Source organism: Mirounga leonina, unplaced genomic scaffold (assembly GCF_011800145.1).
Source record: "Mirounga leonina isolate KUSES-001 unplaced genomic scaffold, KU_Mleo_1.0 Mir_165, whole genome shotgun sequence".
Lineage (NCBI taxonomy): Eukaryota > Metazoa > Chordata > Mammalia > Carnivora > Phocidae > Mirounga > Mirounga leonina.
The window spans coordinates 25,483,755-25,511,562 of record NW_023270415.1 but is presented as its reverse complement, the minus strand read 5'-3'; the positions used below and the strand labels follow the sequence as shown (position 1 = coordinate 25,511,562).

At 36.3% G+C, this 27,808-nt stretch overlaps 1 pseudogene; it reads left to right on the top strand.

Annotated features, from left to right (window-relative positions):
- The first annotated feature begins 11,504 nt into the window (after positions 1-11,504).
- Positions 11,505-27,808, top strand: part of LOC118015387 — a 156,378-nt pseudogene continuing 140,074 nt past the window's right edge.

Here is a 27,808-nt window from a genome sequence, read left to right as displayed (position 1 = left end):
TAAAAATAGTCCCAATATCTTTTCTATAAAAAATATTTGTTGGCTAATTGAATTTAAATTAAAAATAAATAAATAAAATCACAAAAAAAGTTATTTACTTTTTTCTTTCCATGTCTTTCTGTACATTCAGGGAATAATATCTTTAAAAAGAAAGTTTGAATTCATTACCTTAACAGTCACTACCTATTCATACTTTTAAAATTTGGTTTCTATTTCCTATTAAAACTACCTCTTGAGAGTCACCACTGACTTCAGTCACCAAATCTACCACCTCTTTTTTGCTCCCATGTTTCATTACTTTTCTTCAGCAGCTAACAGTTTTCAGTATCTTCGTTCTCTGCAATGTCTTATTCAGTCCCAGCTCATTGATTCAATAATATTTTCTGAGACCTAGCATGTAGCTGACCCTGTGCAGGTGCTGTGGACAAACAGTAAACAAAACAGACCAAAAGCTTGCCTTCATTGAGCAGATGTTATGAGATAAGTAAGTTATATAACATGCTGGAAAGTGATAAGGACTATGTAGAAAAGTAAAACAAGGAAAGGAATAGAGAGAGAGGGGCGAACGAGTTTGCAGTCTACAATTTCCTTAACAATGGTTAAGAAAACCTCCTCAGGAAGATGCCATTTAAACAAAGATTTAAAAGAAACAAGGGGATGAGCCAGATGGAAATCTGGCAAAAGCATCCTCCAAGGAGGGAACAAGTCAGTGTCAAAGCCTAAGACAAGAACATAAGGGCAAGTGTGGCCAATATAAAGTGAGCCAGGGAGAAGGAAACATGACGTGAGGTCAGAAAAATAGAGTGATACAGATCATTTATTAGAAATCTTGACTACACAGACAGGGCTCACCTGGAGGAGACAGTTCAATTTTGTTCTGAATGATAAATAGGAGCATACTGGAAAGAGAGAACAGTATGTGCAATGTGTCAACATGTCACATTTGGGGGACTGCAAATGGTTTTAGGTAACTGGAGCAAGGGTCCTTTAGAGGATGAGAAGATGAGATGAGAAAGCAAGGAGCCAGATCATAAAGGGATATGAGCACAAGGGTAAGGCAGCTGAATTCCAGTCTACAGCCAATAAGGAGTCAAGGCATGATGAGGTAAGGAGAGTAGCATCCATGATATGAAGAAAGAAATGTGAACCAGGTACCAAGGCTCTCCTAAAGGCCACAAATCTCCTGACCTCTTGGATTTCCTTAGCACCCTTTTCCAGCCTCCTTAGCACATTTCCCAATCCTCGCACACACCCAGATGGTCTGCCCCAGTCATGCAGCATGTCTTTCTTATTCAGTTGGTTCCCTCTAACTTTTTTTGCATTGGTTATTAAGCTATCGTCTCTCATAGTCTCCCATATTCTGTTCTGTGATTCTGTAGTTAAAACTCAGCAAACTACATTTTTGCTTACCCAGCGCTTTCCTATTAGATCCTGCCAATGAAGAGAGATTGGAAGGCTGGAGGAAGAAGGGAAATGCTCCGTTCTTTTTGCTTGCTCTTCCCATCTGTGTCACCTGAGGAATGACTCTTAATCCCTCTCAGACAGCAGCAGTTGGCTCAGTGGTAATGGGTTTATAATTTTCACTTTCCTTATTTGTTTTACAACCTAAATAGCCTTATCAGAGACACTAGCACCAGTGGCCTGGTGCTCAGCTTCTCAGAGGTGTAGACTCAGTTCCTTGGGGTTCCTCTTCAGAAGTTCTGAGTTACCAGCATCAACAGGATAGCACTTCTCCTTAGAAGCTGTGGGTGTCAACCCCATGGGAAGCCTACTCCAAGCTTTTAGAGTCTAATGACCAATTCCTCCTTTTTGTTCCATTAGCCCTACAGATGAAGGCTTCCCATTTAAATTACTATCTGTTATCTCAATTGTGTTTGTTTGTTGTCTTTGTAGTCCTCCAGTCCTCTATTAAATTTTCTCCATTAAAATAGGTGGTGCTAAAAGCTGTTTTCTTGACTAGATGCTCACTGATACATTTCTTTATTTTCCTTCTCACTCCAAACATTCAGCTGAAAACACTTTATAGGCCTTTGTTCCTATTGAATCTTCAAGAGATTCTTCTGTTTTATATGTTTTTACTTAAAAACTCACTTCAAACTACTGAACAAGAATCTGAAAGCCTGCAATGTTCAAGATCTTGTTCTAGACACCATAAGGGGTACATAATATGAGTAGGAGCAGTGGTGTTCTCTTGATAGATGACAGCAAAAAACAATGACTGAAAGATATTTATATAAATATATATATGTATATATATACATATATATATATACACATACATACACATATAAATATATAGATAGATATCTGAGCTAAATAATAACAAAAGACCTCCCATATTGTATTCTACTTTGTCAACAACAACAACAACAAAAAAGCCACCATTTATATTGTTTCAATAATTGGTAAATTTTAAAGAACACCATTCTTCTTAGTATATTTGTCTTATTTCTTAAGATTGAAATAATGTAATCTTTGTACTTATTTTACATGGATAGTTCAATTTCCACACATATACACTGGAATAGCAAGAACTTAATATTAAACCAGTTCAATTATAACCACTCTCCTCATGCAAATGTACTTTAGAATCCATAGTTTTCTCTACCTCTTTCCTCCATGCCTTCCCTTATTGACTAGACTGTGCAGGGGGAAGGGGGGCAGGTAAGAGAAGGAGAGTTGGTAGGGGATTGTTAATTTGTGTAAACAAAGCAGCAGCCGTTTAAAAATTGGATGAGAGGGGCGCCTGGGTGGCTCAGTTGGTTAAGCGACTGCCTTCGGCTCAGGTCGTGATCCTGGAGTCCTGGGATCGAGTCCCACATCAGGCTCCCTGCTCGGCAGGGAGTCTGCTTCTCCCTCTGACCCTCCTCCCTCTCATACTCTCTGTCTCTCATTCTCTCTGTCTCAAATAAATAAATAAAATCTTTAAAAAATAAATAAATAAAAATAAAAATTGGATGAGAAAAATTTGCAGGCCCAGAAGGTGGAAAGAGAGGCAGCTAAAACGGAGGAGTCAGCAACATTGTAAAGAAGGAACATTGGCTCTAGTTAGAAGCCTAGAAAATCAAATAGCAGTTTAAAGGCAGTTGGTACATTGGGCCTCTTAAGAAGTAAAGAAGACACATTTCATAACCTTTGTTGAGATGAATGAAATCTCAAGCTGCTAAATTTCAATGAACTGAAGGATACATTATTTGTGGAATATGTTTAAGAATTCCTAAGAGTGCTAGATCAACAGGAACTGGCATAATTTATTATATTCCAGCTGACAGAGTGAAGAATAAAGACAATTCTGTGTAGGGGTCACATGAAGAAGGAAGTCAAGTGTAAAAGAAATCGGATCTTATTTTTTTCCTGATCTCTAGCCAAACATTCAGTTAAGAGGTGAACTTTTCTTCCAGCAAAGAAATGTCGCTTGCCAAGAATGTGGAGGTAAGCTATCTTATTCCAGGCCAAGCTGGGAATGAATTATGAAAGCGAAACATATCTTTTGGGAAACCAGATCAACGAAAGATCTGATGCAAAATGTTAAAAGGAATTGAATTCAGGAAGATCTGGATTCTAACTTAATCTCAGAGGGAATTCAAGGATTTTGTGGTTTCCTCCTCCTTGCCCCCCCCAGCCCCCAAATCAAATTTTATAGCTCTTATACTTATAGAAAAAATATATAATGTTTTCTGAAGTTTGTGTATGCTTTGTGGGGCCTTTAAATTGCTAGTTCATTTAAGCAGCAGCAGATGGTGCATTTAATTTATGACACTTCTGTATATCATGTGGGGCGATGTTGTCCTTTAAATGTTTCTCTAGCATCACCAACAATTCCTTTGGCCTCCCAAGCAACATGTCCTTGAGGAAAAATTATCAATGATTAAAATCAAGCAAAATGGTGCTATCTTTTGATAGTAAAAAATTACAGAAATAATGACATACTCACAATTTGCATGCATTAACTATTCAAAGTTACTTTTATTATTTATGTTCAAAGGAGAAAATAAATCACTACATTTGACAGTTGTTTACAATATACATTCATTTGTAATTGGCCAGTACTGGATTCTCTTGAAGCAAATAAAGCATTTCTGGTAAAAGAGCATAATCTAATGTAGACAATATATTTGTAAAATATTTAAAAAGGCATAAAGAATTTTATAGCATAATTTATAATAATAAATAATGTGGAGTGTTGTTTAATTAATATAATGTATGACAAATAATTATTACTTCCCCTACATTTTGTAAGGTAAAGATACTATATCCATTCACTGTTAGACTATGTTTTACAAAATTATTGTCTGGATCTAGGTTTCAAGAACGGGTATTACCTTATAAACCAATCTTCTTTAATATGAGTTTTAGATACATTTTTCAGTGTACAAAGTTTGCATCTATATGGCAGAAGGCAGAAACTCTGTGGTGTATTTATTTCAAGACCATGTGCAAATCAACAATTTCTAAGTGGTTTTTGTGTGTGTGTGTGTGGAAAGTAATGCAAATACAGATGAAATGCCATTAGAACTGTTTCTTGATTTCAAGAATATTTTGTTGTAGTAGAACTTTGTTTAAAACATTCCACTGTTAAAAACCACAATGGCATATCATGAGTCCAGCAAGAAAAAAATAAATTTGGATCATTTTACCAATTTTCTTCACTGGGTATGTTTTGCTTTTTTCTGGTTAGAGTGTTCATGATATTTGAGATAAGAGTTTGAATAAAAAAGTACAAGACACTGATTCTCCTGTTGAGAGATTATGACAGAGATAGAAACCATTCAGCAATATTTAGTCAAAAATACTGTATATAAAATGTAGTGGTAGATACAAATATATCGAGAATTAAATATATTTTGCTCAATAGTATGTAGGGAAGTACTCTAATAAAAAAGAAAAGTGATTAGGTGGCACAAAAAGGAAGCCAATCAACTAGGATAGGCATTCAAATACTAACAAAGAAAGGTTTGTATTTCCTAAGAGAAACAAGAAAAGGGTGACAGTTAAGGAGGATAATGGGTAGATAGCATCTAATGATTCTTGCCTCTAAATATTCATATCCTTATGTAATCCCCTCCCTGTGAGTGACATTCTACTAAAGGACAGAATACCATAAATGGATGTCACTTCTGAGATTACATTACAAAATGACACTGGCTTCCATCTTGCTCAGTCTCTCCAGCTCTCTCACTTGCTTGCTCTGATGAGCAGAGAGGCAAAGAACTGAAGGCAGCCTCCACTCAAAAGCCAGTAATAACCCCAGGCCCTCAGTCAACAGTCCACAGTGGACTGAACTTTGCTAACAACCACATGAGTGAGTTTGAAAGTGATTCCCTTCCTAATCAAGCCTTGAGATAACTGCAGCCCTGGTTGACACCTTGATTACAGCTTAGTGAGAGACACTGAGACACAGGCATCCATTAAATTATGCCCAGAGTCCTGATGCAAAGAAATTATGAGATAATAATTATTAGTTGTTTCAAGCTGCTAAGTTTTGGAGTAATTTGTTACACAACCATAATTACTACAATAAGGAAAGCCATGAAAAAAGAAGAAAATTTCAGGTAAATAGACTTAAATAGAAGGGAGATTAAAGTGTATTCCTTTTGGGGGGTGCCTGGGTGGCTCACTCAGTTGAGCATCTGACTCTTGGTTTCCGCTCAGGTCATGATCTCAGGGTCATGAGATTGAGCCCTGCTATGGGTTCCGCACTCAGCGGGGAGTTTGCTTGAGGATTCTCTCCCTCTATCCCTCTCATGAACTCTCTTTCTCTCTCTCAAATAAATATTTTAAAAAGTGTGTTCCTTTTTTTTTAAATGATTTTATTTATTTAGAGACAGAGAGAGAGAGAAAAAGAGTGTGTGTGTGAGCAGGGGGAGGGTCAGAGGGAGAGAGAGAATCTCAAGCAGACTCTGCAGAGCATGGAGCTCAAAATGGGGCCCAATCTCATGACCCAGGTGTTCCTAAAGTGTATTCCTAATGGAAGGAATAGCATAAGAAATGCAGAGAGGTAGGAAATTTCATGCTGTGTTTGAGGAAAAGCAATTATTTAAATTTTCTGGAGGATAATGTGCATAAAGGTTTTGCAAAGGTTAGAATTTAGAACAGTACATTGGAGTCTCAACATCATAGATGGTCTGGAAAGTCAAGTTTAGGATTTATATTTTATTTAGTTGAATTAGGTACATGAAGGGAGCCAAGCAGTACTTTTGGAAGTTTTGCTGAGAGTAATGTATAAGATGAATTAAAAGGGAAAGACTTCTAAAATGTGCTATTGGAAGACTATATAAAAGTACAGGAGAAAAATAATGAGGAAAGGTGATAGAATAAAGATGTGAGAAATTAAGGTAAAGGGATAAGTGACAGAATTTTTCTTCTTTTGTCAACTGACTTTATTTGGGAATCTTGAGGAGAGAAATAAGATACTTGCATGGATTCAATCTTGGAATACTGGGAAAATAGTGAAACATCAGAAATATTGAATTCAAGAGGAGAAGCATGAAAAGACAAGTATTGTTTTTTGACCTTTTGAGTCAAGACAGGAAGAAAACACTGTGGTGACAAATCAAAGCCAGCGGTGAACATTTTAGGATAAAATCTGTATATAAGTTATATTTAAAAATGTGTGAAATGATCCAAGTCAGAGTCTAGGGAGAACCTTGGAAAAGGCCCACATTTATACATGAATGAAAAAGCATAAAAGAGCCAGAGAAAACAGGGCATTAGTAGAAGAAAGCATTTGGTATCATTGTAGATGCAGGTAAGTTCTTATACAAATAGGAGATCAAAAGCCAGTGTTTTACGCCAAAAACTGTGTAATCAAACTTACTTCTCATCCATTCAAAAATAAATTTTAGAAAAGCTGGCATATAATCCCTACATTTTGATATGGAATTTGCATGTGTGTTACAGCTAATTTTTATTGTGCTTTTCTTTTTTTCTTTTTTTCTTTATTTTTTATTGTGCTTTTCAAAACAAACCAGTTATAAATGAACCTAAGTAACTGTACTACTTGCTACACGGCATTTTGAAAAGTAAGTATCTTTGCAAGACAATTACTTAGATTTTAGGTCCTTCTTTGCGGCAAATAAATAAAAGCATCAGCTGTGGACTTATTTACTTACTTAACAAACCTGCATCTCCTACCTTCTACAGGCAAAGCAGCATTCTAGGTGTTGGGGGCGTAACAGTAAATAAGATGAATATAATTCTTACCCACATGGAGCTTACATTTTTAACAGGTCACTTCAAGTTTCTAAATAGAATGAGGACTTCCATAAAAGGGGATGCTTAACTGTATATTCACTTGTGAAAAGGGCATGCAGTGACTTGTAGCAATTACAATAGCAGGAGTGCTACCATGTAAGAGTCACTTTACTATCATGTATTTGTTGGGAAATGACTGGGATTGTTTTCAGTCCACTTTAGCATTATCCACTTGATAGCTGCTGCTCTTGAGTTGTTAGCACTTCCTATTTCACTGTTTACTTCACTTATGGCTGGTCTGGGATTGGAACTCATGAACTCATGTTCCCCTTGGTACTATGATAATCCACATCCCACTCACGGGATTTGGCTTCGATCTTAATCCAACTCTCTTCTTCCCCTTACCCTGCCAGGAAGACCAAAGGACACAGGACTGTTTAGCAGTACATTTCTACACACATGCCTTACTAAGTCAAGAATAGCCCCATGACAATGGTAGTCATAGTGAGGCAGGGGGGTAGTCAACTGATCTGAGCAGGCCAAACCAAGTTCTCAGAGTTAGCATTCCAAGTTCAGGAACTGTCCAGTTTTGTTATTGACACTCTTAGTACCTGCCAACAATTGAGATGTGATAAATAGCACCCCAAGTCTAATCCCTGGGTAAGATTTCCCATCTGCATATAAGCAAAACAAAGTCTGGGATATTAACCTGTTTAGTAATGTATCTAATCTTTTAAAACAATATGTAGCATAAGCAAACAATAACTATTGTTGAATGAATGAGTATGTGAGGATATAACTTTATCCATTTTTTTCTGAAAGTCTCACTATTTCACTGTTAATTCTTTTTCTTATGCATACACATACACAAAACCTAAAGGCATACCTTAATTTTTCTAAGATACCACAGTATAAACCTATAAGAAGGAAGAGAAATATTTTCCTGTCTTATATTTTGGAAGAATATTCCTTTTTATGATGGGTTCCATATTTGTATCATTATGCAGCACAATGGTACTTCTTTCTTATGAAATTTTATATAAAAATCCATCTCTCTTTTGAAAGATGACTCTGGGAAAAAGGAAAGTATCTTCTTAGGCTCATCATTCAGAGTGCTTTTTCAAAAAGTGGCCTCCTCAGAATTATGAATTCTACCCCTGCTCAAGAGTGTTTTATAATCCCCTAAACACAGAGATTTCAATTCTTACTTGTCTTGAAAGGAAGGGATAAGATATTAAATAACTACTATGGACTGAATGTTATGTGTCCCCCACCCCTCTTCATATATTGAAGCCCTAATACCCAATGTGATAGTATTTGGAAGTGGGATCTTTGGCAGGTAATTAGGTTTAGATGAGATAATGAGGGTAGAGCCCCCATAATGGGATTAGTGCCTTTATAAGGAGAGGAAGAGACCAGAACCCTTTCTCTTTCTCTGCCCTGTGAGGACGCAGCAAAATGTCCATCTGTAAGCCAGAACGAGTGCCCTCATCAGACATGGGATCTGCCAGTCCCACAACCTTGGACCTCCCAGCCTCCAGAACTGGGAGAAATAAATTGCTATTTAAGCTACCTAGTCGATGATATTATTTTTTTTTTCCAGAGCCCAAGCTAACATAATAGTATAGATAGATATTCTATTTACTTAAATATATCCTAACATGATTGTTGGTTGGATGATACATAAGTACATGTTTATGCTACTCAACATTACATATTTAGAAAAAGAGGCCAAATGGAATTGTGCTTTTTGTCTTTCTCTTGTGAAGGTCAGTGCATCTATATATTTGTGGTAATCAAGTAGCTTTTCTATGGAACTTGGTGATAGTTAAAAATTCCATTACTGTCATAAAAAAAGTGTAACACTCCCTAATAATAACTATATTTGCTCAAATGAGTAGAACTAATTGATATTTAGTGTATCTGATGATAATTTATCTGTATAATATTTTTCATTTATTGGTTTAGAGTATCTTATAAGAACTTGAAGAAATGAGATTGAGAATAGCTGAATGATGTTGATCAACATCCCTAAGAATTAATATTTCCTTCATTTTTGTGGGAATTCTTTAAGATTCTTACATGACAATACAGTTGAATAGCAAGTAAAGGGTTTTTTTTTTTTTTTTAAAGATTTTATTTATTTACTTGAGAGAGAGCACAGAGAGAGAGAGAGAGAGAGAGAGAGAAGCCGGCTCCGTGCTGAGAGAGAGTCTGACACGGGGCTCAATTCCCAGACTCGAGATCATGACCTGAGCCCAAAGGCAAACACTTAACCACCTGAGCCACCCAGGTGCCCCACAAGGAAAGGGTTTTATTAAACCTTCTTTTTCCTTGTAAATCTACAAACTTACAGAAAATGTGAATTTACATTTCTGAAAATCTATAGAATAAGATAAGAAATATTATCAATGCCATGTATCCAAGTACATACAGTATTATCTGTCCCATGATTTATAGTGGGGGCTTCTGGCTTTGATTTTAATTTGAAATATTTTAGGTTAATATACATTTCCTCATATTAGACCACATTGAGCTTAGAAGCTCCATAAAACATAATTAACACAGGGCCGCCTGGGTGGCTCAGTTGGTTGGGCAACTGCCTTCGGCTCAGGTCATGATCCTGGGTCTCGGGATCGAGTCCCGCATCGGGCTCCCTGCTTGGCGGGGAGTCTGCTTCTCCCTCTGACCCTCCCCCCTCTCATGCTCTCTCTCTCAAATAAATAAATAAAATCTTAAAAAAAAAAAAACGTAATTAACACAATAACTGTTCTTAGTCAACTTACCTACTGAAGTTATTTATTTAGTGTGCTTTATTTTTGGTGAGTCCTCTTAATTTGTGCGGCAATTGGTTGTCTGGTTAACTTAGTTCTAGAAAAATGATACCAAAGAATAAGTCCTAAGTTTTTTCCACATTTGAACTGATTTGCTCTATTCAGTTCTATAGCTCTAAACCATAATTCCAGCCATGGCCAGGATGCCAACAATTAATCAATCAACTAGCAGACCCTTGCTGAAGACCTACTACCATGTGTTCAAAATTGAGGAAGTTTCAATAGGCCTGAATACAATACACTTCCTAATGAATCCATGCCAGAAGGGACAAAGAAGACAAAGAGTCAAGCAAAATACTAATTTAGCAGGATTAGTACTTCATTACAACTGGAGAAAACTGGAAAACCAAGGAGTCAGAAATTCCATCTTTATTAAATGAGGTCATTATCTTTTATAGGTAATTCTACCCAAGTAGTAAACATCTGAATTTTATAATGATCGACATTCAAGTGAAGCAGAGCATTGGACAATTTCCAGCAAGTTGGGAAATTGGGAAGGGTGGGCAGCACGCTGTGGACTACTTTGGTTCAATTAGGAAATTTTCCTTTTCTATTCTTACTTTGTCTCTTCGACATATTGGTAAAAACTGCTGTAAAGGTATAATTTTACCTAGTGACAAGGTCATTGGTTTTACTCTTGCTGCTGCCATCTACTCTACATTTTTTAAAAAGTTAACAGTGATGATAGGGAAAAAAAAAGCCCTATAAGCTTCTCTCTCTCTTTCTCTCTCTGACTCATAAGTAATCACCTTTCTCCATCTGAAACAAATTAACTCCTGGGGAGGAGATGTTCCAAGAGCTTTCACATAGTCGTTTCCAAGGAAACAGCTTCTTTTGTCCACATGCGTCCTGCAGTTCAGACAGTAGATTGCTTTGTATCATCAGACAAGAGTCTAGAGAAGCCAGCTAGTTTACATATATCTTAAAGTGTCAAAATCAAACTAATGATCCCATTGTAATCAGTACTGGATTACCATTTTAAAAAGTCTATTGAGACTGTAGGGGGTTGTAGAAAATACTATGGGTGGAGTTTCAAAATATTGTTTACTATGTTGGGCATAATCATAAAATGGCTTCATAAGAGGAACCTCCTCTTATGTGAGGAATATAACATCCTTCAGTCTTGTGGAGCCCTCTATTGGAAAGCTCTGTGTATCAAACTCAGAAAAAAGGTATTTTGTTTTCCAAAATCAACCAACTGAGCCACCCAGGCGGCCCTGTGTTAATTACGTTTTATGGAGCTTCTAAGCTCAGTGTGGTCTAATATGAGGAAGTGTATATTAATCTAAAATATTTCAAGTTAAAATCAAAGCCAGAAGCCCCCACTATACATCATGGGACAAATAATAGTGTATGTACTTGGATACATGGCATTGATAATATAATTTCTTATCTTTTTCTATAGATTTTCAGAAATGATTTCCAAAATCCATCCATCCTATCATCACTGTTAACTTTTTAAAAAATGTAGAGTAGATGGCAGCAGCAAAAGTAAAACCAGTGACCTTGTCACTATGTAAAATTATACCTTTACAGCAGTTTTTACCAATATGTCGAAGAGACAAAGTAAGAATAGAAAAGGAAAATTTCCTAATTGAACCAAATATAATAATTGGTAAATATTATTTTACTTTTTCTTATGAATTTATCTATATTTAAGCAGTTCAAGGTTACTTTATCTAAACAGCTGCTCTTAATTTGCTTGCTATTGTTTTCTGTCTGGAGCAGACAGTGTTGTTGAAGGCCCTTGATCTACATTCTTCCACATTGACAAAAAAGATTATTCTAACTGAATCTTTTTAACCTGAGGAATTGAGTAAGCTCTTTTTGACTGGAAAGTCTTCAAAAAACAAGCAAAATTCAAATTATGTGTTTCATTTTTTTGTTAATTATCTTGAGTTCTACTTTTAAAAACCTTATATCAATATATTTAAAATATATGAAAATAATAGAATAAGAAAAGATAATACTATCTTTAAGGTGACATGATGAAACTTTAAGCGTTACAAGATGAGAACTGTATTGACTTAGGCAAGAGGGATTACAATATCACCATGTAAAGAGCAATGCCAAGGGAAAGTTCAAAATTCAGTATAAAGTCAAACAAAGAGTAATTTTCTGATTGTGAAAATTTTAAAAATATAAGATTTTATTTTATAAAATGTATCACTAGGGATAGGTTACCATAGGTTACTCCATATTAACTATGTAGTACAGAATTTATGGTAATGACATTTGAATAAAAATATACTACATTTAAATCATATTTATATAAGAATATAGGGATGTGAATTAGAGTTCTTTATAATTTATGGTTTCTGACTTTTTTCTGGTGTAAATTAACCTAGGTACCTACTAGAAGAGTTGTAGAATACAGGAAACACTTTGTAAATGTTTCATCATATTCAGAGGATGGCTATCTCAAAGATTGACTTTGAGACTGCGGTATTTCTATGAGTGCAAGCAGAGTCTGTCACTGGTAGGAGCAATGGTAGGATCCAGCTTCTAGGTTTAGTGAGAAACATTAAAGTAGGGTGTTCATATCATTCATTGTCCAAATGAGAGTAAAAATATTGAGTATGCCATGGCAATAGCACAAATCAAAACTGTCTTGCGCTGACACCTATAGTCACACAATACGCAACTCCAAATGTATCTGTTGAGTGAAGGCTTAGTTATTTGGGGCTGAAATAAAAGATAATATTGGAAATAATGATTGTCTTAGGTTTTACAATATTTTTCCATTTTTTCACTAAATGGTTTATATATAAGCCACATATCTAAGGGCTCCATATTTTGAAATATGACTATACCAAAGGGCTATAATAATTCTGCTTACTGTTATGTAGCACTGATGACTATCCAAAGTATTCATTAATATTAAGAGAATAGTATATATTAAGAACATTACTTTGAAATCAAATTGGATTTGAATCCCACCTCCATGACTTAATGTTTGTCATGTAAGCACACTTTTCTCCACATATAAAGTAGATGTAGTGTCATATTCATGTCAAAAGATTGTTATGAGGATTTAATGAGACAATAAGTATAAATAACAATAAAATGCTGGATATATCACAAGCACTCCAAATGTGAAAAATATTATTATTTATTAACAGGAGCAACATTTATTCATTTAGTGCTTTTGAGTTTTCCAATAATCTTCATACACATGTTTTGAGATTTTCCCTTATGACTCTGATGTTTATATTATCTATTTGTATTTTACAAGTGAGGGCACTAATGTTCACAGAGATCATGTGATTTAACCAGTCTAGGGTCATATCATGAGATTTAAAACCTGGCAGCTATTTAAGGAAAGGAAGAGCAGGAAAGGTAAGTTGACTAGTTAGATGCACAACTAGACTAGAGTTCTTTCAAAGGTGTTTCAATATTTAAACTCATCTTTGGAGAAGGGACCAGAGCCTCTCTTTAAAAGAGGGTAAAGGTTCCTTAAGCAACTAATTGTGCCACTTACATACTTGGACTAGAATTAGGCTTCCCTACCCCTTCCCCTCTGAAGTATAGAACACCTGCTCACCAAAGGTTTCTATGAAATCCTGAGTAAAGTCTGCAGCCTGCACATTTGGAGGTACAGTTGCACCTCTTAAATTGGCATTGACATTTGTTGGGGAACATTTAAACCACATAAACCTGCTATGCCTGGTACTGCTGTAATCTTGTGCAGTAACAAATTGCAAGCCAAAACGCAAGTCCTTCCGGTCTTTATCTTGCTTGCATAACTGAGTTCCTAAATTTGTCTTCATCTTCTCTCTCCTGACCTGCATCTTTCCATCATTATAACATAGCGGTTAAGAGTATGCTCAGGTACCAGACTTTCTGGCTTGAATCATTGGTTTTGCCTCTTACTGCCTTCACAAGTTTGGGCAAGTTGCTTAACCCTTCTGTGCCTCTCTTCTCTTATCTGTAAAACAGGCAAAATAGTATATACTCCATGGGTTCTTGTGATGATTTAAAATGAGATAACATTACACTTACGATTCTTGCAAGTATCTGGGTGATAGGAAGGATGTAAAATACTAAGTTTCATTATTATTCATACTCTTTCCACCTCCTAACAATTTCCTGATTTGATCCCCTTCCATCTGAGCCAGATATAATTTAATTTCATGATAAAGAAACCAACTATTCTAAACCAGTTCAGTCTTTTGTTAAGGTCAAAATCTGACCATGTGAAGAATTCTGCTTCCCCTATTATATCTTTAAATGGGGATTTACTTATTGTCCAAAATTCTGTACTTTGCACGCTAGGAGGAAAGAGTGTTAGAATTCTACTTCTTTCCTCCAAAGACAGTATTCCAACCCACTCATAGAAAAATGTCTTCTTTCGGTTTTTGGTGTTCTGCTGTTCTATCTTCCATCTCAATGCTGGTATCTAAGGCTTCCAGGTCAGATGCTATTGGTTGTACCTGGCTCGTCTTCTTTCACCTCTAAATACACTATCATCCAAGTTAGCTTCAATATCTATGCCGATCTATCCAGTATTCTTGTATCACAATTTATTGCCTTTCTTAATGTCAATCACCTGCACCTCAATTCTACTGTAGCCAACCACACGCATTGTCATAACTTGGAACTGGTCACTGCTAAGAATTAGCCAACATTCCAAAATATACTCTACTACAACTTCCACCAAGCTCTTTCACATTTATATGCTTACACATCTTTTACCTTTTGGAGATACTTAGTTCATGATTTCCTCTCTTCTCCCCACTTTCTTCTCTCTCTCTCTCTCTCTCCCTCTGTCTTTCAGTCCCCTAAAACCTCATTACATAAACCACTAGATTGCTAATATCTCACTGCCTTGTCTATTTTTCTTCTAAACAAACTTAAAATTCTATATTACCCCCTGAAAACTTTCTAACTCTGAATTAGTCTACTTATTCAGCCTCTGTCTTACACCCTGTCTGCCAAGAATTTCTATACAGACAATAATTTGAATTGGCATCAGGATAGATTCATGGTCTTTAGTCTCAGCTGGAAACCCAATGCTGTCTTACTGAAATTTCTTAGGCCACAATAGAAATCCAGCTTCCATTTCTCAAAAGAGCCACTTCTAACCTTCATTACTCTCATTAAAATTCTTTTGTATAACACTGCCACACTCACACTAAGCAGAAAATTCTACCTCTTAACTCAATAACTAAGTAAAGGCTGACAGGAATTCTTTCAATTCTTGGCCTTCCCTCACTAATAAACTCATCTACCTGGTAATAAATAATTTGAGTCAGGAATAGGAGTTTCTTGTGCAGGCTCAGAGCTTGCAGAGATGGGCTCTTTGTTGCTGAGGGGTTCTTTTTGTTCAATAACACAACTCTTACTGTTCCCTGACCACAGATGACTGTATCAGCGTATAAGTCAAGTTAGGCCAATTAGATTATCTTTTCTGGGAATTTGAAATTTGGTTTCAGAGATCATAGGCAGTCTTGGATGAACGTTTGAACTGCCATATGTAAATTCAGGAGCCATATGCACACAGAAAGGCAGAGAAAGTAACATTGAAGCAGATACCAAAGGAAGCAGAGATGAGAGAACTACAATCCTGAAAAGAGTGATTTTGGATCTTGATGAGATTCTGATTTCTCTTTCCAGTCCCTAGTGAGGTGGGTCTCCTGCTTTGAGATTCTAGCAGATACCTCTGAAGCTTCTATCACCCTCCAGCCCCCTTTGTTTAAACTAGTTTGAATGGGTTGCAGTTACTTGCAACCAAAAAAATTTCTACTTAAGCAAATGTTCACATCAATTCATTCTCCTTCTCTCCAATTTCATAGAATAGTTTTTCTTCTATCATAGGTGAGTCCCTCTATATGTGCTCTGGATCCACTCTTCTCTTATGCCACTGTTCATCAACACTCTCTCCCCTATGTCTTCAGCCTCACCTTTTATCTCTTTCCACTCAGAATATAAACATCCTTCACCACTACAGCCTTGAAAACAAGAAGCATGCACATGCATAGGGGGAGGGGCTGAGGGAGAGGGAGAGAAAGAATCTCCAGCAGACTCATTGAGAGCTCCCCCTATGTGGGGCTCGATTTCACAATCCTGAGATCATGACCTGCCCCGAAATCAAGAGTTGGATGCTTAACTGACTGAGCCACCCGGATGCCCCAACAACATATCTTTCTTGAACTCTTGCTTCTCACAAACACTGCCATATTGTCACAATTACATTCAGTAGAAAACATTTTTCCCTCCACTGCCAAACTTCTGGGAAAAGCAGTCTAATCTCACAGTTTCCAATTACTTATCTTCTATTTATGTCTCAGCCACTGGTAATTCTTTTTCTGTTCTCAATGCCCTTCACTGGCAATTTTTAATTCTTAATTTTTTTTAAAGATTTTATTTATTTATTTGACAGAGAGAGCGAGAGAGCACAAGCAGGGGAGAGGGAGGGAGAGGGAGAAGCAGGCTCCCCGCCAAGCAGGGAGCTTGATGTGGGACTTGATCCCAGGACCCTGAGATCATGACCTGAGCTGAAGGCAGACGCTTAACCATCTGAGCCACCCAGGCGCCCCTAATTCTTAATTTTTTTTCTGATATTTTACAGCATTTGACATAGGTTAACTCCCCTTCTCTTAAAACCAGCTCTTTCCTTGTTTCTGACATATTATAGTCTATACTACACACATTCTTCTTTGTGAAACTGATCCTTACTAATTTTAATGACACAGAATTGTAAATGTAGAGCTCAGATCTCTCTTCTAAATTCTAGTCACATATATAAATATACACATATATATATTTCTCGCATACAAGCCAGAAATCTCAATGTCTTCCAGGAGCTTGGGATTGCTAAAAATTCTTCTTAATTGATCTCTCTACCTTTACTTTAATTCTCCTCTAATCCAGGATTTAAACTGTTGGCAGATAACCTTTCCATATTGCATATCTAATCACCTGTGCTCAGACCTGCTGCTAACAGTATTAGGTTCGGAACAAGAGTGCAAATGGGGGCTCACATACTACATGTCTAGATATTTAAAAGTGATGGACAACTATAACAAAATGTTAAATAGAATAAACTATATCCTCCTACCTTAAAAAATATGCTTTCATTGCAACAAAATCACAATATATAATTCAAAGCTATTTTTTCTATGTAATGTTTGGCAGATTATCAGAAAACTGAATGAATCATTACTGCCTGTGTCTAGGTTTTCTGATGTTGGGATGATAATATTTATGTAAGAAATAAAAGCATACAAAATTATTGTATATTTTTTTCAATAAATTTTATGTTTCTTGACTTTATTTTGGCAAAATCACAAATTATATTATTAGCAGGATTTTCTCATAATTTGTGTGCTATTGATAGTAATACCAAATTAGAAAGCTTCCTTTGAATTGCTATAGCTCTTAAATAGCTTTTTATTAATGATTTGGAGAAATTTCTCTCCTGAAACAATAGCAACTGGAACTGTCAATAAAATTCTGAAAGAAATACTTAAATCAGAGATGAACAATGAATTTTGCATATAATATTCAAACTCTGAAGTGGGATTACACATGATAAATTATTATTGCAGTAACTATTACAAAAATCTTAATTTTATTTTATAAATCAATATTAACCATATCACATTTTTGCCTTCTTTTAAAGCAATATCTACACATTAATATAAAACTTTATATCACATGCATACCTCTTTTATGGTGTATCACTTACTTCTTAGCCAATTTTAAAAGTTATAAATTGCTTAATAATGCAAAATGCTCCTCTGTTGCTATATGCAACTATTGCATATATCATATTATTTTGTGAGTGCTTCCATACCTTGAATTGAAATACAATAAGCAAGAAAATGGATGCTTAGCACAACTGGAAAGCAACAAAATAATTCCAAGTATTCATTATATTTATGATACCTGAAGGGAAGGATTTGACAAGTTGATGAAAATTTGCTTTTTTTTTTTACCTAAATATTTTTGCAGCTCCAATTCTGGTCATACTTCAAAGTAGTGTCTACCCACAACATTAATAATAGCACAACCTATAATCCTCCATGGCTTTTAGATGTGGTCACCTTTCATTTTGAGAATGTGTGGGAAAAAAAATATGTAAAGAAGCACTTTCCTGGAGCCTGAATGGGTGTAGTCACAAGAGTAGAAGTTCAGTTCAGATTACAAATAACGGAAGTTAGGGTGACCAAACTTTCTGATTTGCCTGGAACAGAGGGGAATTCCTGGGATATAGGAATTTCAGTGCTGAAATGAGAAAGTTCCAGGCAAATTAGGATGAGTTGATGACTCTACTAGAAGGTCCATATATTTTAAAATAAAATTTGTGTATGTTTGTAATATGTGTTGCTCCAGGTTAGTGATCCATCTTGCCCATGTCTAAGAGTGGTACTGTCTATGTCACACCTTTGCTGGAACTCTTTGATCCTTCCTCATTTACAACAGGATAAAATCCAAACACCTAAGACATTAGGCATGACGCTTCCCGCTCCTTCTCATCTTTCTAGAGTTATCTGTCATTGCTCTTTCAATCCATACCTTTGCTCTATAGTAAACTTCTCATACTTCCTAAACCAGTTATGTATTTTCATACTCCCATATCTCTGCACATGGTCTTGTCTTCTGGGAATGTTCTTTCTCCAATTTATTGCTTGGGCCATTTCTACTTACTCTTGAAATCCCTTATCAAACATCACCTCTTCTCAGGAAACAATCTATAATCACCCCCCTGGTCTCAGTATAGCATAGTGCTTAAGAACATGGGTTCTGAAATCAGCCTGCCCACATTCAGATCCTAGCCCTACCACTAACTAGGTATGTAACCTTCAGCAAATAATTTAACCTCCCTGTGCCTCAAGCCCCTTGTCTGTAAAATAGAAATTGGAATAATACCTCCTCATGCAGTTGTTGTGAGGATGAAAAAAAAAAACCAAAAAACCCTGAGAATAATCCTCCTAATACATAACACATATTAAATAAATGTTAATTCATTATAATGCCATCCAGACACTATGATTGACTCATAGTGGATAATCAATACCTATTTTTGAATGCCTGGGAGAAGTTTCTGCTTTCTTGAAGATTCACATGTCACAATGGAATAGAAACAAGGGAACTGATCTAGATGTAAATTTTACCCCAGAGTCTCCAGGGATCAGGCCATTGGTGTCCAGATGACCTGAAAGTTAAAATTAGGACTCCAGAAATGGTCTAAAAATACAAATATTTCCATTTAGAATTTGGAGTACAACTTTAGAGAATTCAGGAACAGTTATCAGATGAATGAATGGGTGTCATTTAAAGGATACATCCTGTAAGTTAGGAACTCAGACCCTAATTCATGAGGGAAAGGAGTCAGTTTTAGGGAGGAAGACAGAAAAAAAAAAAAAAACGGGGTAGAGAATCCCATTATCATTCACAAATGTTGATTGCTATTGTATTCTACAAACTATGCCAGAATTGAAGTTTCATTAGATGGAAACTGTAGTACTCATTCAGAGGGTTGGTTCAAGTTTAGTAGCACTGTGACTTGAAGCATATCTGCCCTGGCTATGATAACTGGTAATACTATTTACTAGACCTCATTTGCAAGGAGGTAGACAAACTGAACAATGTAGGAGCCCAGCAGATGTCTGTGAGTCACTGGATTTGAGGAATAAGAATCTGTTTTTGGCTGTTAGACTGTTCTATATCTCAGCCAAGATTGTCTCTTAAATTGGATTGTGCTAAGTATAAGACGGAAGGGCATTACTAAGCCCACATGTATGGAGCTAGGTATTGGCAAAGTCTCTGGAAATGAAGCAGAGACCTTTTAAGTAGCTATGTCAGAACTTCAATCCAGTTCTGAATTTTGAATCTTGTGCTTTTACCATTTTAAAACATACCAGGCATCATTATTTACTGGAATAAATGTGTTCCAGGGAATAAAAGTGGAGTAAATTGTGTTTCTACTAAACCCATTTTCAACATTTTGTCTTATAAATGTGGTGACATGTTTCTACCAGCACAGAAAGGGAGGACATTTCAGCATCTACATTTAAATGTAGATAACAGTTATTTCATTTTAACCTTACAAAATCCTGAAAGATAGGGAAGGAAGCTATATATTTTTTCCTCCTGTTCTCTGTGTAGAAAGGAAAATGAAGCACATTGGGGTCAAGTAATTTGTCAAAGGTCACCAAGTGAGTTGGTGAGACTAACACTCTTCCAATATGCTTTCCACCAGACCATGTTAGACCTAAAAGGTCATGGATACACACTTGTTTCCAAGTCTGAATTGCATTTTGGAGTGTGGAACCAGGTGACTAATGGAGAAATAGTGTTTGGATACCATGTTGTTGAGCTTGGAAGAAACAGTCCTATTTAAGCCAATGACTGAAACTGAGGGAATAACCTGATGGAAGACTTAATGTTCCAAAGCCAAGTGTTGCCCGCCTATGTCAAGATACATGCAGTTTTACCTCTGCACTAAAGAGAGAAACATCTGTTACAATGGAGCTACTCCAATGCAAGGGAGATGAGAAAAATGTTGATTAGAACACTGACAATAGCCAGCTAATTTCATAAAAATGCACTATTGCATAAAAACAATTTGCCAGGTTATAAAAACTGCTGGATTAACCAGGTGGCATTGTTGGATGCAAATCTTGCTTTTCCCTTTGCACAGTAGATATTTAAATGTCAACAGATGATTCTTTTTTTTTTATTTTTTTATTTTTTTATTCTTATGTTAATCCCCATACATTACATCATTAGTTTTAGATGAAGTGTTCCATGATTCATTGTTTGTGCATAACACCCAGTGCTCCATGCAGAATGTGCCCTCCTCAATACCCACCACCAGGCTAACCCATCCTCCCACCCCCTCTCCTCTAGAACCCTGTTTGTTTTTCAGAGTCCATCGTCTCTCATGGTTCGTCTACCCCTCCGATTTCCCCCACTTCATTCTTCCCCTCCCACTACCTTCTTCTTCTTTTTTTTTTTTTCTTAACATATATTGCATTATTTGTTTCAGAGGTACAGATCTGAGATTCAACAGTCTTGCACAATTCACAGCACTTACCAGAGCACATACCCTCCCCAGTGTCTATCACCCAGTCACCCCATCCCTCCCACCCCAACCCCCACTCCAGCAACCCTCAGTTTTCAACAGATGATTCTTCCAAGTCCCTTTCACTTCTGTGGTTTATGGAAATCTTTAATTAGCTTTATTGACATTCCATCACCAAACCTGCTAAAGTTGGAACTCCAAACATAGTAAATTTAGAGGGATATTATATATATATATATATATATATATATATATATATATAGTATCTTTATGAAGAGTGATAATGAATATACCCTTTCAATTTTCACCTCTTAATCTAAGTGCATTTTTCTATTTACTTGCTTGGATCAGCAGGTAAACTTGTTTTGGGAAGACTTCTTTGTTGACTAACCCAAGAATCCTGAATAATTTATCTACGTAAAGAGGTAGAGTTCACAGGAATGCCACCTCTCTTTCCCCACTTGATGTCTTATTCCTCACTCATGCCTGCACTAGTGTCTGCCTCATGAGGATGGTGAGCACTGTGACTGCACTGACTTAATATGTGCACTTTGCTCCCTTCCTCTCCACAATGAGATGCTATATCCTGTCAGGGGACTTGGTCCATGTCCAGCATCAGAGTGTGGCACTTGAGCTCCATCCCAAGTTTTCTCTGAATTAGGTCTTCATAGTTACTTTTTAAAAATAAGTTTGAAATAAAGTACTATGACATCTCAGTCTTGAAAAAAATGTATATTTGCACATTAAGTAAAAAAAGTGGGTTCCAAACCCCAAAAGAAATTACTTTTGTTATTTTCATATCATTATAGACTTCCATTTTTGCAAATAGTTGAGAGATGATTTAGGTATTCATTTGTATTTGTGGTCTAATCTAGTAAATTATGCTTTTTACTGAACCTCAAGTCAACTACTAGGATCCATCAAAATAGATTATGTATATATAGGAAGGAAATGAGATTAGATGAAAATGTTTTCATTAAAGCTCATAGCCAATAGTGACATATTTGACATCATTAAGGTTATATACACAGAGATTTAAACAAGCAAATGTTTGCACAACCAATGCATGTAAGAATATGCATACATACTGGAGAAAATAGGCTGAGAATCTGGAAGAAGACATGCTATTCAGGATTACTTGGGCACTGATTCTTATTCCCTTTCCCACCCAGTAATGACAAGATTTTTTGATGCTGTGCTTGTCTCAAAACCTAAAAGAACTCAGAATAAATGTTTCCCTAAATAGAAGCACTCAATTATTATAGTCTTTCACAACAGTGGTATAAGCTCATAGTAAGCAAGGATAATACAGTGGCAAGTACTGATGTATGTTCTGGATGTTGTTAGACCTCACCTCCATGAGACAATGACTGGCAATGGAGTGCTCCCATTAAGGACTCTAGGGACTGAAGGAAGCTCTCTTGATCTTAATTAAATTCTTTTTTCTTGGCTAAATGAATTTTATCTCAATCTGATATTCTACAGAAATGTTGTATACATCACACTGAGATATATAGGTCAACAACTGTGGGTAGGTTACTTATAACAGTAAATGAAACAGCACAGAAAAGTTTCTCCCACTGCCTCACGTTCGTATTGTAAAAGGCTGAAGGCACACCTGTTTCCAGTTATCTGTTGGCCAAACACTAATAGGAAAACCACATAGTTTTTCTCATCTTTATTACGTATCTTTTGCCAATCAATTAATAATAAATAAATAAAACCTGCAAAAGATTATCAGTTTTAGACCATCAATAAGATACATTCTTTCAGTAGAACATAAAGAGGATTTGTGCTTTAATTTAGTTGTTTATATATCAGATAAGCACATCACTATGGTAATGAGAATTTCTATAGACTGGTTCACCTTATACAACATTTTCACTCCCATCAATACTATGAGATCATTTTCACTATCATCACTTTACAGGTGAGAAAACCAAAGCTCTGAAAGTTAACTGATTTTTCTGAAGTAAACAGCTTCTTGAAACTGAACAAAGTGGGATGTGAACTCCAGTACACTGATGCCATATTCCATATGCCCTCCACCATACTATACTTACTAATTTTTTAAAAAAAGATTTATTTATTTATTTGAGAGAAAGAGAGTGCAAGCACACTCGAGAGTGGGGGGAGGGGCAGAGGGAGAGAATCTCAAGCAGACTCCCTGCTGAGCACAGAGCCTGACACAGGTTCGATCTTGCCACCCTGAGATCATGACCCCAGCCCAAATCTGAGGTCAGTCCCAAGAGTCAGTCGCTCATCCGACTGAGCCACCCAGGCACCCCCATACTCATTAATTTTTGTATCTGTATTCTCAGCTACAAAAGATGTGTCATAGGGTGCCTGGGTGGCTCAGTCGTTAAGCGTCTGCCTTTGGCTCAGGTCATGATCCCAGGGTCCTGGGATCGAGCCCCGCATCGGGCTCCCTGCTCGGCGGGAAGCCTGCTTCTCCCTCTCCCACTCCCCCTGCTTGTGTTCCCTCTCTCACTGTGTCTCTCTCTGTCAAATAAATAAATAAAACCTTAAAACAAAAACAAACAAACAAAAAAAGATGTGTCATACTGTGTATTGGTGGTGATACAACTTCTAAGAGAAAGAAACACCCAAAATAGTGGTTTCAAAGACTGGCAAAAACAGTTCATGGCCACACAGGACTGTGAGACAGATTTATGAATATAACTTTCATTTGGGGGGCCATATGCTATGGTCAATAACAGATTAGTAAAAAAAGACATAAAAATAGATATTTGCCATATAATGGGAAATAATTTTTGATTCTTTGAATGGTGCCTTAAGAGTCCCCAGTTGTGTATTTAATACAATTTCCAATAAAAGGTCTTAAAACAAAGATGGGAAGAAAAAAAGATTTGCAAAGTCTATTTTAAAATTAAATTATTTTAAACAATAATTTCAACATGGGCTATTTTTAGTCCCCTGGAGTTTACTTTGTTTTTCCTTATATATTGCATGAGTTAAATGGGCAGAGGGTTATTTATAACATCTATTTTGATTTTTATATGGTTTTTAGTTGAAACTCATGATTATCTGAAATTTAAGTAAATAATTTTAGTGCTGCTAAATGTGCAGATGTGAAAAAACAAAAAATGATAGTGGCAATTTTATATTCTGCAAATGTATTGATAATTGGCTTCAAAAAAAGTAGTGAAGATAGGTCTTTGTTCATTTAATTGGAATATCTAAATGAGTTATACTCTTGGAATATCTCTCAACCATCAGAAAATATTTATGGTTGGAAAGGAATGCCTTGTCAATGGGCCATAACCAGGTTAACTGGACATGCATTCTTTTGGGATTCCTACATTTTTCTCTTCCATGAAAATACAAAGAGGCAGAATAGTATATCGATGTCAAATGTAAGATATTTTACATTCCTCCATCTCAAATTTGTCTTCACATGATTAGTCAGAAAACAGATTGAATTTTTAAGTAATAAATTCCTCTGAACCACACATTTTCTGTTTTTGTTTTTGTTTTTATGGCATAAGCCAGTTTTCTCTGCATGTGTTTTTCTTTTTGTATCAGTCCAAAACCTTACTTTTTAGCATCACTTTAACATCAAACTACAGGGATTTTCTGACATAGACCATGGGCAAGATTCTGAGGGAGCAAGTTCAATATTAATGTTAAGATTTAAATTACATTTATTCCAGTTCTAGTTTTCTTCTCTTAAAAATTAGCAGTTGTCATAATTGCCTCAGAATGTATATACTTTAATTTCCTCTAATGATTCCTATTCTCTCCCAGTGCATCTTGCTCAATTATTTATGATAGAATGATATTGGATATAATTGTCACTTAGACTGAAAATTGTACAGGGGATGCAGGCATCATGTGATCTGTAAATTGGGATTTGAATTTAAGGGATGTTATTAGAATGTTTTGTCTTACTGTAAGTTTATTTGAGGCCATACATCCTCTTCCAGGCTTATTAAATTTCTAGAGTAGTCAAACTTAGAGAGAAGGGGTAGCTTGTCTTGGACTGATCTCTAGTTAGATGGAATAGGGAGAAGGTGAAGAAGAAGAGAAAACAGAAAGAGTTCCAGGTCCCTAACACCTCTGGAATTGGTGTTTCCAGAATTGTCTAGTTGTGTTTTTAGCTGCTGTGTATTTATATTATTAGACATACTAATACTTAAATGTAAACACAAAACTGTATTCTAAAGCCATATTTTCCCCCTCTAGTCTATTCTCAATGCAGCTGCGGAGAATCTGTTTAGAATTTGTCCTGCCATTCATCTGCTCAGAACTCTGCAACAACTCCTCACTTCACTCAGATAAAAAGCCAAGATTCTTATGATGGACGAACATCCCTCTCCCACATATGAACGCCACCATCTCCTGACCTCATGTCCTTTCTTCTCCTTTACTGACTTAATTCCAGCTACATTCACCTCTTTGCTATTATTTGAACATAGCCAGCATCTTTCCATTTTTGGGCCCTTGTTTTAGCTCTTCTCAGCTTAAAAAAGGTTTTCCCTCAAGTAAATTTACTTATTGCACTCTTCATTCTCTTCCTCTTCCTCAAGTTCCTGCTAACTATCACCTTCATAATGTGGCCTTCTCTGACCACCTATTTAATTTACTCTCCACCCAGGCCCCTGACAACCTCTTCACCTTGCCTTTGTTTTTTAAATAGTACTTACCATCTTCTAAACTGCTGTATAATTTACTTTCTGACTCTATTTATTAATTTATGTGTTTATTGTCTTTTTCTTTCCTATAATATAAGTTCCATGAGGGCAAGGATCTTTGGCTTGTCCTCTGTGTATCAAAAAGGCCTTAAATGGTGCCGGACATATTGTGGATGCTCAATATAAATGAGCTGAATGAATATAACCACTTTCCACTCCTAAATACCCTGCTCACTCTCTTTGTTTCTTTATTACTACCTATTTCTTCCTTTCTCTGTCTCACACATGCACACACACACACACATTAACTCAAAAACACAGCAGCTCTTCCATTCAATATCTCAGATCCTAATTAAATGGATATATGGCTAGAAGTAGCAAATGGATACCGAGCTCCACAACAGAACTCTCCACTATAGAGAGTCTACTGTGGAAATAAATGAAGACCAACCAAATGAGCAGAAGCAAAAGTTATTCAGAGTTATAGCAAGGAAATCAGCCATCATCACTCATCACTTATGGGGTTGGCAGATTCGAAGGCAGGCAGAGGAGTAGAAAGAAGGGAAGGCTTCCATCCTGAGTGGAAGCTGTTGGCAGAGAGAAGCTGTAGATGGGCTAACTAGAAGTGGGGCATTTTATGTGATTGCTTAGGGTAGGGGGGAGTACACATTTGCTTTCTCTGGTTGGTAGAAAGTCAGACAAAAATTATAAAAGCTTTGAGTTACTAATTCAGTCTAGTCTTTTTTGTTTAATTGTTACTATTTGGCTCTTGGACTGTTACTAGAAATCATGGTCTGACTTCATACAAATTTAACTTACAGATAGCAGACTGGATTCCTGAAGGGCTGGTTACTGTACATAATGGATTTGTTTCCTCAGCTGGTTGTTGCAGGCTATGGGTCAGAGTTCTGTATTATATATGGTCTTGCTGTTGTCCATTTGTATGTTCAGTCTCACTATATATAAAACAAATGGATACACAGAACAGCTTTTAAAAGTTGGAAAACAGTGCATATCTATACATCTATTAATGAAATTAAATTTTAAATGGTCTCTAAATACTCTTTTTTAACAACCATTATCACTTCTCCAAATTCTCTTGACTTCCAGAAACTCAGTGAATCACTTATTAGGCTGGAATTTTTTAAAAATTCTAAATACAATCCTTTCTGGTCCCCACTGGGATTCTTCTTATTTGGTTATAAACATTTTTGTGTATGTATTTGGGGATGAGGTAACAATCCATTGATCATGTAGGCACTGGGCTGAGAGACCTATATTCATTGGCTTCCACCATCCATTCTTACTGGGCTCCAATTTGGTTTCCATACTGCGACTATCAAAATATGTAAAATCTAGAGTGAAGGCAGATCTTATTAAAACATCACCTCATTTAGTCCCCTCATCTATTTATTATTGCTCTGAGGCTAGAGTTCCAAGACCATTAATATGGCCAACAAGACCCATAGATGGTTGGCTTTACCTCCCTTTTCAGCTTCTCCTCAGCCCCAGACACCTGTTTTTGTCCTAATTACTCTAGGAACAGCCCCTTGTGCCAGCCATGTTCCCTCTCACCATATAGGATTTTCCTGCACTTTCTCAATTCTTAAAGCTTCTCCCCATCTCACCCCTGCCATCGTTTTGATTAGTAACTTATTCTCATGCTACAGATGTCAGCTCAGGCTTTAACCCTTTTGCTAGCTTTGTATCTCCCTTGTTTATATCTAGCATAGCATCTTAACACTTACCAATTGTTATTAAGAATCAAACAAACAAATGTTATGTTTGTCTTCTCCATTAGACTGAAGCTTTGGAAAGAAGGCAACCATTATATTTTCAACACTATTTTCACTTTCGTGCCTAACACAGTGCCTGACTGTGTTATATAATACTCAGTGCCTGACTATGTTATATAATATTGACTGAGTAATAAATACTCAACAAATAATGATGAATGAAGGAATCAATTAATTAGTGTTAAGAATACACACAAGAGTAAAACAGGGACAGTAACTTGTAAGAACTTACAGTCTAGACAGTAGTACAAAGTAATCTACAGAGTACTATGAAATAATCATAGAGCAGGGGACAAT